The sequence below is a fragment of the Rhyacophila brunnea genome, unplaced genomic scaffold (genome assembly GCF_057557595.1).
Source record: "Rhyacophila brunnea isolate RB1 unplaced genomic scaffold, BYU_Rbru_1.0 scaffold_11, whole genome shotgun sequence".
Classification (NCBI taxonomy): Eukaryota; Metazoa; Arthropoda; class Insecta; order Trichoptera; family Rhyacophilidae; genus Rhyacophila; species Rhyacophila brunnea.
In genome coordinates this window covers 30,436,561-30,455,562 of record NW_028232763.1, presented here as the reverse complement: position 1 = coordinate 30,455,562, position 19,002 = coordinate 30,436,561, and the positions used below count along the sequence as shown (strand labels likewise).

Genomic DNA, 19,002 nt, shown 5'->3' with positions numbered 1-19,002 from the left:
TTTTGTGAATAACGATGACGTTACATCGACGTATTCGACACGATGCAGACGGACGAGTTTTTATGTGCGAGCCGGCTTAGTGTTATGTATTTATTGAATTTTGGAAGGCGGTCGATATGTCGAGGCAGTGGTATTGCGGAGTGGTAGATCTATGATATTTGTAAAGTACTCGTATTGCACAATATAGTCCATATTATTTTGGGGATGCAACGCATTTTCTGCATCTAATAATTTCACGTCACTGGTAAATATATATTTAAAAAAAATGGGATAACATTAAATATTGTTTTAATGGATTGAAAATTTAGTTCCTTAATTAATATTTATGCGATAATCATTATGTACATAACTACATAAAAGTAATTTAGTTATTGATAAATAGCATAAGTAATATAATTTATATAACCAGCATTAAAAAAATGCATATCATCTGGGAATAAAAAAATAATGCCACATAACGGTAGTTGCATGTTATTGCCCAGTCATTGTGCAAAACTCATATATGTTTATTATATTTTACCCCTCTGATTGGAATGAGCTTTTTTATCGTGATCAACAATGCACAAAGCTTTTTGAAGTGTCATACGTTTCGTGTTGAATGATCGATAGAAGTCATTTGAGAGTTTTTTTTATATATTATTTATTATTGATGACTGATATTTAAGCCATTGAATTTTTCGATGTTTGGTATCAAATAAAACGGCAATTGTCATAAATCGTCATGATGATTGCAGAAATAGATTTTCAAAAAAAAAATGAATAACAATAAAGATGTATTATCATTTAATCTATTATGAAATTATTCATTTTTAATAATAATGGCGCTTGTTAAATGCGTAGTCATGGTTTTTTGAATTTCATTTCTTTTTATGATAAAGTATTTAAAAGAATGTTTTATTGTATAAAAACAATCAAACGCAGTGAAATGTATGCAAATAGCATTGTTATCAATATTAAAAGTAAATATCGACGTACATTTTTATAATATTAATTATCAATATCTAGCAGGAACAAACAAGCGGTTATTTTATTGCCCAATTTTTTGCTAGGCCTTAAAGGCTTAATTATCAATAAAATTTTTATTGTTTCTTCTTTTTTTAAAAAAAAAATCAATAAGCCTAATATTTATTAAGATAAGATCTTCAAAAATCATGTTAATTTCTCTCCAAAAATATATTTAAAATTTGTATCGTCGGTGTAAAAGTAAAAAAAAATACACTGCTTGGTTTTGGTATGGTACGAGTAGCACATAACTATCACCAATAATTATAATTATTTAATACACATTATTTTATTATGTGATTAATTCTATATCTAGTCAGATTAAGAAAATACTTTATAAGCAGTGTAGTGAAAGGTCAACATACATACTTAAATAACCGATCTCACGTATTCTGTGCATAAATAATATAATAATTGATCATGTGATTTTCTGCCACCAAAGCAGTTTTCCGCGTCCAAGCTGATTTCTCACTATGGTAAACAATGTTAAGTGATTACTTCCATAAGGGTTGTTATTATTAATATGACTGGTGCAGTTTTATTATTGTGGTGTAATATGCAGGTCTCGTTAAAGGAGTCATTATGCTTATAAAAATTATGTGAAAAAAGAATGTTTATTTTTTCTTTAGTATAAACCAAGGATAAAAACTGAAAGCGAGTACTGACATTATATTTTTTAATAGTTTGGATTACGAAAAAGCTAACACAATATACCTACCAATAAGTAAAACATCCTTAATTACTAAAGTCCACAGTTATCTAAATACAATTCTAAGTAAAATCAGTAAATAGTTTGACTGACCGTTGATTGTTTTTAAAAGATTGCTCTAAATGGTTCGAAAATTAAGAATAATGGGTAAAATAGGTAAGTATTCATAGCAAAGACATTTTTTATTACTGTATTCTATCTATTTTCATCGTATGAATAAATATTTATTTATTACTTGAAACTTCTTTCTTTAAAAAAAATATTTAAATGATCATTTTACCAACTCATAAAATGATTTGTAGTTGCTACCTAAAATGCGATAATTATTATCTTTTAAATAACATTAATGAAGATACCCATTTATTTATTATAAAAAATTAAACGTCTTCTTATTCTCATAAATATTAATTATAAATATTTACAAATAAATATTTGAATTCAATAGTCATGTATATACATTAAAATCAATATGAATCTAATTAATAAATGTTAGGTTAAACTTAAATAAATATAATACCCATATCAATAATAACAATTATAAATACTGTATTATGAAATAACCTACATTGTATGGCAATAATGAAATAATATTCTTGGATTTAGATGAATTGTTATTTGTAATTTTAACGTGTATTCTTACTCAATGAACTATATCTCATATGAAACATTAATAAGTATATACATTGCAGTAGGTTAAAGACAATAGTATACTATGTTGGTGTTTACTTAGTAAGAGAAAATGCAGTGTATTTGGAATATACAAAGAGATAAAGGCATGGATTAACACGCGAGCATTCATTCATATTGAAACATATTCACTCAAACTGAGATTGCAAATTAATTTTATCATAAGAAATCATCAGCTGAGAATAAAAGAAAAAACAATCAGTTGTAGACATTATTATTTTATTTCAATAATATTTATTTTCATAGCTTTTCACGAAGAATAAATTGACAGTTTTAATCTAACATAATCTACCTAACTATATTTTATGTATTTTTTATCTTTACAAGAGATTCGGTGGTCTTTATTCTTGATAATGACGGTAATGTCAGCGAAACACATGTCATAAAGCAACTTTAATATATTGTGGTTAATACAATATGTATTATTTCATTTGAACTAATAAGTTATTTAGTATTTCTTATGGATATTTATGATTGTACGTCATACCGAATACCTATAATCAATACGTTATAAGCATACCAACTACGTCATACAAATGTATTTTAAATATCCGAATGTGTCCGATCGACATTGCAACATGCGTTTATCTAGATTTAGCGCCTGTCATTCGTGGGGCCCCAACTTTGATTCCTGATGAAGTTATAATTATTAGTGTGATTTTCTCAGTCTGAATGTTTGTGATTATTCCAATTCTGTTACTAACTACATTTTTTGGGCTTCATTGCCTGGTGTAGTATTTAAAATATTATATAATATGCAGGTATATATTATGTTTTTTTAATTTGTCAAATAAATGAAATATTTTATTTTGATGTATAGATAATGACATATAATACCCTCACAGTTTTAAGTGCACATTGTACAAAGTATATGAGTGAGTGAGTGACGATATGGAAATGTCCTAGTACCTACCTAATATATCCAATAATGTGTAGATCAGGAATGGCGAACCTATGGCACGCGAATAATTTTTAAGAGAAAAGAAATTACTATTTTGCATGTTTTTTTTTTAAATTTTTTACACATAATAAAATAAATATAATATAACTACTTACTTATACCTATATAATATTAAAAAAATAATAACGACATAGCCATGCGTAGTTTCTTCGGTTTTTCATATTATTTTTACCAATTGATGCGAAAAAGTTCATCGAAAAACTGCTTGGCACGTCAGACAGTCGAAAAATATTATTTGGGAAATTTTGGCACGCGTACGTCAAAAGGTTCGCCATCCCTGGTGTAGATCATAGAAATAAGTGCCACAATTCGTAGTAAAATTTTATTTCCGAAGTAGGTAGATAATATTATTATTAAGATATATTAAATTAGTAAAATTCTTCCAGTACTTAAACATTCGTAATAATAAAACCAAATGATATTACATTACTTAATAATTATTTATCAGGCTTATATGTCATTTGTTTTCATGCAATGTGTAAATAAATCAAATAGACAATGATGCATCATACGTTGATAATAATACTATGTAATATGTTCCCACACAATCTACGACATACCATGCAATTTGAAATGAAATGCTTGTGCTATTATTATGTACCTAGGCTGATTATTGTTTCTGTGGCATTCTCGTGTTTTAAACCAATAAAACGTGAACTGTGATAAAATAGATTGTAGTATTAATAGTTAGTTTGTTCTGTTAGTAAGGCAAAGAGATACCATGATTATTTGTTATGCTCATTGAATATGATCAAAGTTATTGACTATGTGCATTCATTCTATAATACTCTTCCCGTCTAACAATGCATGGTGGATTCACAATTTCAATTTGTGCAATGATAGTCATAATTGCAGTTAATGTCGATATTTTATAGATAATTTTACCATCTACTGTAAAATACTTAAATTTTAATTCATGTTACTAGTATATTAGTAAAAAAAATACCTATCCTGTTATCATATTAAAATTTGTTTTTCCATAATATTATCTATTCTTATTTTTATACTTTAATACTAAATTCAATAACAATCAGCGCTTGATTTGGAATATTTTATAAATAAGTACTGTTTTTATAATTTGATGTATATTTTATAAAAAAAAAGTGTGTTAGATTTTTTTTATACGACCAACCTAGTTTAGATTGTTAATTTAGATTTTTTTGCGAAACTTGGGGATTCCATGAATCGAAACTGCGTTCCGGTACACTCCAGTCATTTCGAGGTCTGGTAACAAGGATGATATTCCGTTAATTTAGTTTAGTTCCATTTTAGGTATCTACGAATTCTCTCTAGAATATTCTTGTAATAGTTATTATTTAAAAAAAATGCATTCATTATCAAAATATCTAGAATACTTATGCTTTATTCATTAACTAATAATTGCACTCTAAATTAGGGATGCACATCTACGATGTACATATTTTGTATTATATAAATGTAATTTAACCACCCACCTCACTTGGATTCAAAACCAAAGTTCATAATTCTTTGCGACTAGTTTTCCGTAATGTATCATGGATGCTCTAGCGTTTCATGATTATGTTAGAACTTAGAACAATGTAATAAATATTCATGTACTGAGTTTTCTTGTCTATTACTTTAAATTTGTATCAGTTATTAATAAAAATCGTACCGCACCTGCAGGTTTCTTTTCATTGATAGCAGATGATAATTAATTTACCTTCCATTTTTATTTACTTACTGTCATTGATTTTAACATCTATATTGGCTTCAAAAGAGGAGAAGAACTAACTAACTTCTTTCATATTTTTAATCAAGAAAAGGATCAAGGCCAACCGATTATAAGGGATATAATATAATATCTTATACTCTTTAACTCTGCACTGGTGTCAATGAAGTTAGATGCAAAGACATTCTGTTCCATAACAATAGATACCATCACACCAGTAGCCTGATTGCGAATTAAACCACACCAATTATGATTACTTTACTTGTCGTATATATGCATCATCCGTGAGATAAATTAAAGTATTGTTACTGTATTGTTATACCTATACAATATTTAGACTTGTACGAAAGATGGAAGCGATATAATTATTTTTTACGATTAAACACAAGTAGCCAAAAAACTTGATTTTGCATCTTTATTATGCAAGCATTGTAAATTTTATGAGCCATATTAAAAATTGGGTCGAACAACTCCTCTTTCTTATTTTAATGCACTTGTATTTTTATTACCCACAGAAGTCGTCACTAGTAATTATTAAAAAAATGTTAACTATAAAAATGTTTGAAAGTACCTATCATCATAATTACAATAGTAGGTTTTGGATACATACTACCTGTATTCAATAGAGAGTTCTCATTGAGAATCTCATTGTGAGAGTATGCATAGCGGTTACATGTAATACTATACGGTCTCCAATTTTAATCAATAATATGAACATTAATTCAATTTTCGTAGCTGATTTTGACAAAATTAATGAATTCAAGAATGAAAACATAACCTAACCTAACAAATAATCCAGTATAACGGCTATTTTCAAAATTTGTTTGCTACTGTGTTTTATTTAGACATGAATTTTATGTCAGTACTATACGACCCAAAGAGGTAGGATGGTCTTTATTATAAGGATATATATTTCCGATACAACATTTCACGGTGAAGTATGATACGGCGAACTGCATACGTACAAGTTTCCGGAGACGATGCATAGCATTAGGGCACAGCTGGACTAGGGATCTTAAATCTCAGGCAGGCAGAAAAAAATTAAAAAACTCTCTATATTGACTTTGGATAGAAAAAAAATGGACGGATAAACTTGTCAAAGAAAGATTTGGAAGAATGACCTAAAAATTGCTCAAATTAGATTTATGACGTTGTTTCAAATACAGGTGGGAAATTGCATGATTTTTTCATTGGGACCCAATATTTCAAAGCAACGCTACATCCGTATAAGCATATTTCATAGTTACTATACTTTAAATAAACGAAACTGTAGTCGATTATTTTACAAATGTAATTTTTACAGTGTTTATCTTAAAATAAAATGCTTATGTACGACCATTATATGTTTTAATTTCTTTCTGTAAACCTTTCATAAGTAAACAAACGGCAATCATCTGGCTTCAACGTCAGATTTTCATTCCACGATTTTATCTCCGATTACTTTTTCAAACATATCATAAAACATAAAATTACTGTACTGCATAATATAATTTATTGAGTTGTTTAGTTATTGGAATAGAATTCATTATTTTTTAGTGTTTAAACATGTTAAAACCCTGACGTATTTAATATTGGTCTACGTAAATACATACTAATTATTGATATCATGTATTGCGTAAGTAGATAGCTTAAAATCGTTAATTAAAAAAATAAATAACATAGAAATTCATATTGTTTACACAATACGTAATTAATTATACAGCTTCTGAAATCAGAAACTGATAAATTAAAAAGATATTAACAATTATTGTTATGTCAAAATTTATTACTAATTATACTTATTGGAATTAAAGGTAGGTATATCAACTAATTAAAATACTTGGCATACTGTTCTAAATTGAAAATACAATTCTTCTTGTCCACGTGTTAAAACTGTGAACTAAAAATCCCCTTCAGTGGAGCTAATCCTACTTCCGTTTTCAAATGAGGAATGCCCCCAAATTTATCATTTCATATTACGTACCCGCGATGAACGGATCTATCAATTTACGTAATTTGAAGCTTTTTATAATAAAAATATGTCTAAAACGATAGTGATGCTAGAATTATCATTAGTAAACTATTAGTTTATTGCGAAGAAGAATAAGAGTCGCATCTAAAAGAAGATCCGATACGTTATTTGAACACGCCTTTAGCATGCGTTGCCGCCATGACAGGTACGCCACTGAATAGTCTTCTATATGCAACTACAGCGACTTCCTGTTACCGCTGATTCTTGTTGTCGGACAATACGCATAAACGTCGTTTACCACAGATATTACATAATTTGGTGAAATATTAGTTTTTGAAAACAGATAGCTCAAATAATGTTCATAATATAGATATCTTATATTTCCGTATTTTTTTTAGTTCGGTTTCAATATCAAATTTTACGGACCGTAATGGGTTAAGGGATAAGATTCGCTTGAGTAAATTAAATACGGAAAAATAAACATGCAACCGTTTCATATACAAATAAGACGTAAACATAGTTTTGAAAAACGCTGGCATTTATGAATGATCCCTTGAGAATGTTTACAATAAAGAGCTTTTTTAAGACATGAAACCTTTCCCATTGAGAATAAGCCCTCGCTATAAAACACTCGGACTATTACTATGTTTTAGATACAAACTACCCATCTAATAAATGGTATGGCAGTAATAAACCGAAACTAAACCTTTATTTTTAGATTTGGATTATATCAAATATAAGATTACTTTGTTACTTATATTGTTTCTAAGGACGACTTTATTGAGAAAATATGAATATATATGTATAAACCTGCGATAGATGAGTGATTAAATATTAGTTAAAGAAGTCTCTGGAAGGAATCGTGGGTCTGGCTAATTTACACTTTTAAATATGTGTTTGGACCCATTGCAAGTTGATTAAGTGGCTAACGTCTATTTCTCGTAAAAAATCATTAAATGCGAGGTGACCAAGATCCACATTGAATAATTGTAAAGCCAAATGAAGAAAATCAAATATTCTAAAGATTTAACAATAAAAAATACTTTGAATTTTATGTAATACATCAAATACTTATTAAGTTTTTGCGTTATTAATACCTAGTTATTTTGGTAACTTAACAATAAAGCTCTCCACCGATGTCATTGGGTTCAAGTCCCATTTGATAATGTTATTCTAGTATTTTATGGTAATACCTACTATGTATTTTTTTATTTTGTTTAAAATTATGTAAGCTATATTAAAACATCTGTTGGCGATGGAAGGGTGTCAGAATATATGAATGTATTATCGCTGTAAAATAAAGCCGACACCTTCTATATAGCCCTCCCTCGCAAGCATACCTCACCGGCTGGCTCCTACATTTCCTATGGTGGAAGAGCAAACAGGCGTTTGAGTAGTCAAGCATACAAGGCTGGTGATTTGTATCAGCGGATAACCTAAATAAAACCCTTTTCGATACACTTAGAGTGGCGTAATGGTATGCTTCAATTATCTCTTGAGAATGGCCTCTTCAACGAGGAATCCAACTTCCAACTTCAATAAGGAAGAACACACAGTGACACTTCAAATATGAATACATACACATATTAAAGTGTTATAAATACGTACATATACAATGATAATAAGTCTACAACTTACCATACTAAATTGAATATATTATGTACCTAATAAGTTTAACATATTTAAATCAAAGCAGATGAAAAAATGAATATATAAATTCCGTTACGTATGAAATTACTATTAATCTTGACGATTCAATTATCTGCCATGTTTTTTTCAAGCTATGTTGTAAAAAAAATACTGATCGTATTCGTATGTAGGTATGTAAGTCGTGATTTTAAATTGCCCCACACTATATAGCTAATATTCAGTCTCCCCATCAAGCGTGACGTCTCAATCCAATCTAATATCATCTAATGCCATTTTTTTTATTTCCTATAAATATTTCCGAAACGGAAAAGGAAATGAAAATATATCCCGCGTCACGGAACCTTGAAGGAAAATGAATGATGTACGGCCTCCGCCCTATATCTATTTTCGTTCTTTCGTAATGCAATGTTTTATTTCGAAACGCAATATTGTACACTATAAGAGATGTTCGTTATATTAAACTGATTGGCCATTTATAGATTGGGTACGTTCTCAATATTTCGAATATGATTTGAGTGGATCACGAAATTTGATTCATTATCGTATAAAGTTTACGTAACATAAGGAATGCAACTCACATAATATCTACTTAGTTTTATTTGACTCTGTTATTAGCATAGTAAAGATGTTTTATCAGAAGAATTTAACAATGATTTTAAATATATATTTAATTTTAAATTAATATTCAATCTTAATAAAAACATTCTACTTAGATACCTACTTGCTTAACATATATACGAACTATGCATTGCCTAAACTATGAAAATAGATATAGGTATATTTATTTAAATAATCATGATATATTAACCGCTACCTACTTGAATACACGATAACATTTCATTGTATCATTAAATAAGTGTGATGACTGATGAAAGATGAAATTTTATTTTACTTAACTTTCTTTTTAAAATGATACTGAATAAAAATGTCATATCCATCATTTTCTGGACCCGGGATATTCCCCTCAGCCCCTCGCTGCCGAGAGTGGGAAATCCCTCTCCCATAACCCAGACACATAAAACAAAACTGCTTGTCGTCTCCTATTACGGCCTAACACTTTATTTTCGTTTTTATTATGGTCACAAAAGTGGCGCACGTAAGCAACTTTGCCGAGGGTATTGTAAATAGTAATGTCAGAGTAATAAGTATTTAATATTTTGTGTCTAATTATGCGGATTTTTTAAAATCAGTAGAAGATTAGGCCGATTTAGATACACACTATTTTTTTAAAATGTTTATGCTTAAGGAATGGAAATGACTGACATGGTAAATTAAAGAAATAGTGTAGTAATAAGTACCAGAAAGTCAGAAAACAAGAACTAAAGCAAAGATTTCAAAGTATTTTAAATAAGTAACTAACATAAAAAAACAATTTTTAATTATTCATTCATTCAACTTTAACACGTAAATCTTACTATTAGGTAAATTATATTACATGAATATTTTTCTTTTTTTCTATTCCATAATCATTACCGTTGGCACGTTGGCGATGATTTTGATTATATTTTTCCTGTTTGTGAAATGTTTTGGAATGCCATGTGATGCAACCAAAGTATGTCAATTTTTAAGTTTTTACTTCACCATAGTTTGGTATATAGTTAATAGTTCTCTCTATGATTTTTTTGAGAAGTTTTTTAATTTTTCATAATTTTAATGTATTTTTAATTTAATTAATAAAACACAGAAGAATACAAAAACTTCACACATTAAATAAATATGAATAATTGTAAAAGCTTGATTTTTTTTTTAAATATTTATATTGAATCGAGTTTCGAGAAAACGATTTATTTCACAATCTAATTCTTATACTATCTTATATGCTGATGTCATTTTAATTAGTGGTTTCAGATAAAATATTATTATGAATTCGTTGATTTACTCCAAATTTAAGATCATTGCTCATGTGAGTGACGAGCTTAAAGCAATCTCACTTTATTTACAGTCCGACTTAATTATTTATGTTTGATAACTACATGAATATTACGCACGTAAAATTTTATTGTAATTCTGATACGCCACTGTCTGTACGCCACCATAGAGACATGTGAGGTGTGCGTAACGTGCGTCATTTTTCCGGTCGGTCGGTTATTTATTTATTTAATTCTTTTTATTAGCAAAAGCTTTTATTGCCGTTCGGGGTGTGTTTTCCGGAGATTACGCCGAGTTTCTACTTTTCCTCTTCTCCCCCCACGTTGATGTCAAATAGCGTTAAACATCTCGGTACGACTTGAGTATTATTTTCCCAAATGTAGATATCTAGTTATTATAGAAAATATTATTTTCATCACTGACATCACTGTAGTTAACCAATATAATAAATCCATATATGTATATTGAATAAATATTTGATATTATCAAATAAAAAAATGCATACTGATCGCGTGTTGTTATAGTGATGTAGGTATTGTTAATATATTTTGTTTTTTATTCAGCAAATATTAAAAATGATCACTAGAACAGCAATACAGTAAAGATACCATCTAGGTATAAAGCGACAGTGTGAAAAGGTGTCTTTACTCAATCATACGGATGGCGTTAGTACTGTCGGACAATATCTTCTTGGCTATGTGTTAAAACTGTGAACTAACAAGCTCCTCCCATTTTAAACCACACTTTGATTATAGCGCCTTCCGGTTAGCGACGAGTTGTTCACGTGTTAAAACTGTGAACTACTAAGACTCCTCCTATTTAGTCGATGACAGCGACTTCCGGCTTGTGCCTAAAAATTTTTGTTGGACAGTAGTTGTGGATTTTTTAACTTCATTCTATGAAGAAATTCAACTTAACTGATGTATATGGTTTGTTTCTTTGGAAGACGCGAGCTGAGATGTTTGCATTTCACTACAATTACTTAGCAAATAATTTAATCAATTAATTCTGATACAATAATAATTACGTTAAGTTAATTCAATTATTTATTCAATATCGATTTTTAATAATATCATTAAATTAAATGGAATTACGCCGTTAGCAATCTAATATAATAATTATTTCCCCTCGCATAACATAGTTTGTATGGTAGGCATGAAAAGCATATAAGTATGTAAGTACCTTACCAATGATACGGCCAATCAATAAACATACATTGACGAATTTGATGTTTCTAGTATTTATTTATATTTATAAAATTCCCTATATTACCTACATATAACAATATGAATCCCGACAATAAGGAAACATAAAGATACAATTTTGTTCGCAAAAAATATTACGAAATACTGTGTACTTCTAAATACTTTATTCTATCTAGAATATTAGACACTATGTTTTTTAGAATTAGTCTATCACTTAGTTATACAATAATATCAACTTAATTATTGGCACTACCAGTATAGATATATATTAAATAATATTAGTATGATTATCCAAAGACTTTTGAAGACCATTTTCTTCTATGAAAGTTAGCCTGAAAACATGGCTATATTTACATTGGGTTCAAGTCAGTTTGAATTGCAGAATAATTTGTCACACTTGTAATGCGAGATTTATTTTCTGGTTAGTCCACATTGTATTATTACATAGTACATAATATTAATTTGTCGAAAATTTTTTAAATTATATTGGAATCGCCATAAAAAGTTCTAATATAAAATATTACATGATTTATTATAGATATAGCCCAAATTATTTGAACTAATATGATAAAATATCTAGGTACCTAAACGTATATTTGTTATAATGTAATCATTCATTCATCACACTACATCCAAATGTAGATAATGTTGTCTCCACTCTACAGTAAACATATCCGATGTTTTAGTTTCAGGGATGCTATTCGTCATTCTTCACAGTCTAAATAAGGCAGCATCGGTTTCTAAATACTCATTTTCATTTTTCTTTTCTTTTGCTAGCTTCTTTTGATATCCTTCATTTTTAAGATATAGTCTGCCCAACGGAATATACCCTGGTTCACGTGTACGATAACAGAGGGATTATTCTACAACAATAATTGGCGATAGTGCCGTCCTCGCCTTGTGAAATCGTTTCAATATCTTTCTCAAATATTTATTAGAGAACTCATGATAAATATTTCCATGTATGGTGGAACTAATAGTTCGGGTGTAACTAAATATGGAGCCAAAATATTGGACTCTATATTGACTCCACTATTATGGGATGACCGATTGATATGGTTGAACAAATATTCAAACGCAATACCATAATACGGTGTCAGTTACAATCAAAATACCTCCTCTATTTGGGAAATTGGCATTGTTCTATCTCTATTACTATGCTACGGTTTTATTTGCTAAATACACAATTTATCATTATAATTATTGATAAGAATTTAACCAATTAATTCATAATGAATTGATATAAAGTAAGCTAGGGTATTAAAAAGCGTTAAATTAAAAAAAATGTATCAATTTTTAAAAATGTATTCATGGATAAAACCATAATATGATAAAATGTTATTTATTCAACTCGCCTTCCACTAAAAAACGTAGCATTAAAAAAAAATAAACTACAACGATATTATTTCAATTCTAACTATAAAAAGTAACCTGGTGGCAGTATCACCTGTCAACATTAACATTCTTAGATGTGGTTCGAACTCATTTATTTATAAAGCGGTGACGCTTAGCTGATGGTTTTCTTCATTAAATCATCTGCCAAACTATTACGAGAGTGTCTTGTCATTTGTATTATTTTACGACCTGATTGAAATAAGCAATTCATTTATTTGTCAGTTTTGTCAGTTTATTTTTCAAAATTAGAATTATGTGTATGCTTTCCCTCATAATACGTATTTTCCACGCCTTGCTCTCTCCTACACATCTAAATGTATTTTCGTTTTCTCTTATGCGTTACAGACAGACAAACAGATAGATAAATCAAGAAAAATATATAATTGGTTATTTCCACCATTTTCATATTTAATAATTAATATTTTTGTATTATCTTATTCTTAGTATGTAGATGTTTTTATTTAAAATTTTATAATAATTTTACACGTTTTCACGTGAAGCAGTATTGCTTACTAGTTTTCAAATAAATTGTAGTATTTGATGGTAAAATGATTTAATTTAGTAAAATAGCTGAAACTTTGGTTTAGTTATAAGATAAATTTTCAATTTAGTATGAGTATAGAATGATGAAAAATAGTATATAATAAATAAATAAATTGACCGTAAAGTATTTCCATTATGACCAGAGTAGAATAATACTAATTGATATTAAATTGTAAAAGCACAGCAATTTAATCAAACAATAAAAACTTATCATAATAGTAAGATGAAAAATATTTTTTAATAAACGCAATAATATATCTAGAAAACAACATATACTATATAGTATTATTTCAAATAAAAAATAGGGTGACTTTTCACATTCTAACCCATTATACTATATCTTTACATCCTTTACAATTTAGCAACAACGGTAGCTATTATTAGGTCGTGTGTGCTGCACTAATAACCAGTGCTCTAAATTTAATATTGGTTGAGTGATTTAAAACAACCAATTTAATTCACATAACTTATGCATATTATAATATGCTCCAGGTTGAAGTTATCAATCGATTTATTTCACATTTGTATAGATTTCTCCTACAATGCATACTTAATGTTGCAATCTTGACAAAGAATACGTAAGGATAGCAAGAAATATACAGGGAACGGCAGAGTGAAAAGGCGTTGGTCATCCTGACCATTCCGCCGCCCTATTGACTGAGCGAAGTCAAACATACATTCGCAGTAATGGATCTTCCTCCCATAACACCATAAAAAGAAATGGGGTTGAAACGTAATCGGATATCTGACGATGGCGGCCTGAGCATTGTGATTGACGAAATGTACCGGAACAATATCACAAAAATACTTGACGGGAAATGTCAATAATAAAATTGACTATATATGACTAGTATTCGTAGTACGTGTCGCTTCTTGTCATAAAAATTGTATTATTTTTGTTGGAATGAACTATTTATTTTTATTTATTTTTTATGTTAAGAGAATCAGGATATTTAATTCATTTGTGTTTGCGACTTTGTGCTTATGAGTTTTGTTCATTAAAATCAGTTAAAATCAATCATTAAAATCCTCATCATTGCCAGCCAATGTTTACTAGGTGGACACTCGTAGGCCAACTATTTTGGAATAAAATTTATTCCTTAAAAATATAAAATAGTACCAGAATGATAAATATTTGTGAAAACTTACCAAACCAACATGGTACATACACTAAAATGATAAATATTGTTTAGACAATATACATAAATAGTTTATTTAGAAAATATGACGTTTACAAGAATGCACGAGTTAACTCGTCCATGGCCTGACGCAACATAGATGCTTTGACGAGTTAACTCGCATTAATAATTAAAAAAATGTGTCAATCGAAAAACGTCAAGTAATATGGTCACTACTTTGTAAAATAATTTTGATATCAAGTCTTATGACATCACTAATATAAATAAGGCCCGATTGGATTGGATTGGTTGAAAATGTCCCTCTGAGGCGGACGAAACCGGTCCTAATCTATTATATAAAAGTGGAATAAGTACTACAAAAAAATTGCGTTTTATTAAATAAAAACAACAACCCGATTGGATTATTCTAGAGATCTAAATTGATACCATTGTGGTGTTTTGTTTGTGAAAACTATAATTTTTAAATTGACAAATTTTTGATAGTCCATAGACATTTTAATCTATTTTTGTGTCTCCTTATTAGTTTATCTATAGTAATATGAAAAATATTTTACTGAGATAATACCATCTTTATAATATTAATCTATTTAAGTTTACTATTCCCGGCTGTACGGTACGAAGGGAGATCAACCGCTAGTCTAAGGGTCGCGTAAATTTACGGCTGAATTAAACTCATTGCTTGTCTCACTATTTCATATCCGGTGGAGTACGCAACGACGCCAAGAGAGGCGTTGGTATGAAGCGTCGAAATAATTATAGTAGTGACATCGCTGCGTTTTTGGCACAATTACACGCAACCTATTTGAAGGTGTGATATAATTATGGACTTTTTTCTTAAAAAAAACTGTACCTGTCTACATAATTACTCTGACGATAATATTTTAAACGTTACAATTTTAATTGTTGTTTGAACATTTTTATTTTACTTGGATATTAGAAACACTTATTTAATGGGTTTTATAAAATTTATAAAACACTTTAAATAACTCAATACTTATCGGATATTAGTAGGTACCTAAATTAAAATATAATTTACTTTCAAATAAAAATGGATGCAAGTTTGTATAAATTACATTTAATAGAATAGATTAAAAATATTATTGTTATTATTATTAATAGTTCTGTTTGTGCTTTAAGAAGGGATGTAAAGTTATAAAATCTGATAATGGAAATGATTCATATTCATAATATGGATAAAGGAAAAGAGACAAAGATAAGTATTATAAATTGAGATTCAAGTTGAATAATATACCAACCAAATTAACAATAATGATTTATGATGCGTACATGATATTTCGAACGAGTAAAATCAACGTTTTTGAATTCAGAATTAGTAAATTTCACAAAGAAAGCTTCATTAAGCTCTCCTGAATTACTGTGATTTAAAAATATATTTTTCTTTTTCTTTCACGCACTGAAAAAAATAATCTTCACTCGCAAAACAAGATGTATTGATACTTTTTCGAAGGACAACAATGATTTCTTGTATTCCGGTTGATTTAATTCCAAAAAATAAGGCTTCCAAAAATATTTTGTTATATAAAAGAACTGTTTTTAGCTCAGTTTTCTAGGAACAAATAATGGCTGGGTTTCCGTCACCATATGGGTATTGTGTCTATAGGTTTCAACCAAACCACGGGCCATTCATTCTCAAGTCGCGTGCGCCAACTTAACTGATGTATGCCACCTCACTAAATCTTCTTTGCACACGTTTTATATAAAGAAAAAAATAATATCGTGTCCATTGTCCGTTAGTTCGTGAGACTTTAATGAAAAAAAGTCTTGTTGTTTATTGAAAAAAGTGTGTGTTGAATGGTTTGATTGTTTTGGTAATGACTTGCGTGTTTGACGCGTGCAGAATTTTCTTTAAGTTATTAATAATTACAATCAGATTAATGCAGTCAAATACATGGAAAGTATGATTATATCAATGTTAGATAAATATACTTTTTAATAAGTGCCTAATAAATTTATTTATTTACCTACTGAACAGATAAATTTCTTTCTGTATTCATTGCATTGATATAATATCGTCACCTCAATACTACAACTAGATAACTTGATTTTCACTATTGTAGAGATAGCTATTGAATATGATTCCACATTTCCTTCTCCACAAAAATATAAAACTAGGTAAGTCTGAAGATAATGGGAACTATATTAATTTTTTGTTAGAAAATATTAGATAACTTTAAAACCATTAATTCATTAAATAAATAAAATAATACATCTGTCTACAATATTTTTCATACAATTGAACAATATTTTGTTTGTTCCCATTAGAAAAGCACAATTTTCCTTCTTTATTTTAAATACTCAATATAGCCTAGATTTATGTTAATCAAGTAAAGTTTAAATTTAATTTTCCCAACAATGACCAAATCAGAGTTATCTATTTGTAGTATTGAGGTGACGATATAATATAACCATTTCCAGAAGGTTAAGTTTTTTTAATATACTTAATGTTTTTTATTTAAATATAATAAGAAGATATAGGTAAACATAAATTATAGTAATCAGATTAAGTTAAATAAACAGGTAGATTGCTTCCATACAGAAATGGTTCAAAACAGTTTACCATAAAATTAAAGCCAATTTCGAGAATCGTATATGAAAAACACACCAGTAAAATCGACATGTGCCAGCAATTCCTAATATGGTAGTGTTGGGTATTGATTATTTTAGAATGCAATTAAACAACCTGTTTGCAGTAAATGAAGATTTTTGATTGTATATTTTGTATTGTGTAATATAAAAATAACAACCATTTTATAGTCACAGCTTACTGCACTCGGAGTATGATCAATAATTAGCACATGTCACGAACTGACTATAATAATATAGTCTCTTGTCTGCCAGTCAATGGGATTTGTTTTTACATACGTATTTTTAAAAGATATCGACAACATTTAGAAATATGTAATATAAAATAATACTTATAGCTGCAATCGAATTATCTATAATTGAATAACATAATATATCATATTAGTTTGCGTGCAGTCTAAAGATGATATATATTGTCTCATTACATTAGAGTTTCCTCTCGGGGTGACCCTGTGATACCATGTATATATCAAATTGTTTTCACGGAAGTTGAGCTATGTTTTACTAATTGAACTATGAAATTGTATTAATAATAGTCACTGCTTCTTTAAAATATACATAATATTATATAAGATAAATTTCAACTATTTAAACGTTAAAACAATCAAAAAACATAGATTGAAAATATAAGTGCCTAGGATGCCTAGGTACCTACTTAATATTTATGCACCCATTTTAGTGGTTGTTTAATGTTTTATAATATTAATGTAAAATTTTAAGTATTTTTTTATAAATTAATATTTTTATGACAGCTTGCTTTTAACGTCATCATCGTCATATTTTAGATTTTAAAGTCGTCAATTAGGCTTGAATAATCGTGAGATTTTAATGCACTTAAACAGATATTACTGCTTATTTAAATGTATACACGATAGATTATTTTATGGTTCCTATCACTTATTAAATTTATTTATGACCTAATAAATTCTTGTAAATAAATAAGTGAACGCAAAATTTCAACGTTATATTAATAATTGTTTCCACGTGTTCACCACTGTAGTGTAGTAGTTAGTTAGACGATAGCTCTTTTATAGTGAATAGGAGTATAACTTGTCTTCCTGAGATATAAATCACGCAAGAAATCGGGGAGAGTGTACTCTCTCACGTAATGTGACAACATTGAGGTCAACTTAAATCGTTTTCCTTCATAATATACAAAGAAAAGACGCATTACTCTTTGGGGTGTGAATTGTTTGTAGTTTATGTTGTCATAGTGGCACCATTGTCATTAGATTTGAAAAAAAAAAACATTCAGGTTTTATTTTAATGAGTTCACAAGAATAGACCCAGTCACAGTAAAATCACATCTTAGTAATGAAAATTGAAACGTAGTTGAAATGTCATAAGTAGTTATCTATCCTATATCTTTGATAAAAGCTTTTCGAACGTATTCCATATATTGTATATTATTTTCGTTTGTAAATAACCCTGTATAACGAATGATAATTCTTACTAACGGGTATAATACAATTGAATCAATGTAAAATGCATACTATAGTATTTCTATATTAATTAAGACGTCTAATCGGCTACTATAAATAATATATATAATATTTGTACATCGTAAAGATTATATCCTGATATATTATTTATCAAT

The 19,002-nt window shown here is 28.6% G+C and overlaps 1 protein-coding gene across 5 annotated transcripts in view; it reads left to right on the top strand.

Annotated features, from left to right (window-relative positions):
- Positions 1 to 19,002, top strand: part of dac (dachshund family transcription factor) — a 497,825-nt gene that overhangs the window by 176,778 nt on the left and 302,045 nt on the right. The window lies entirely within an intron of this gene.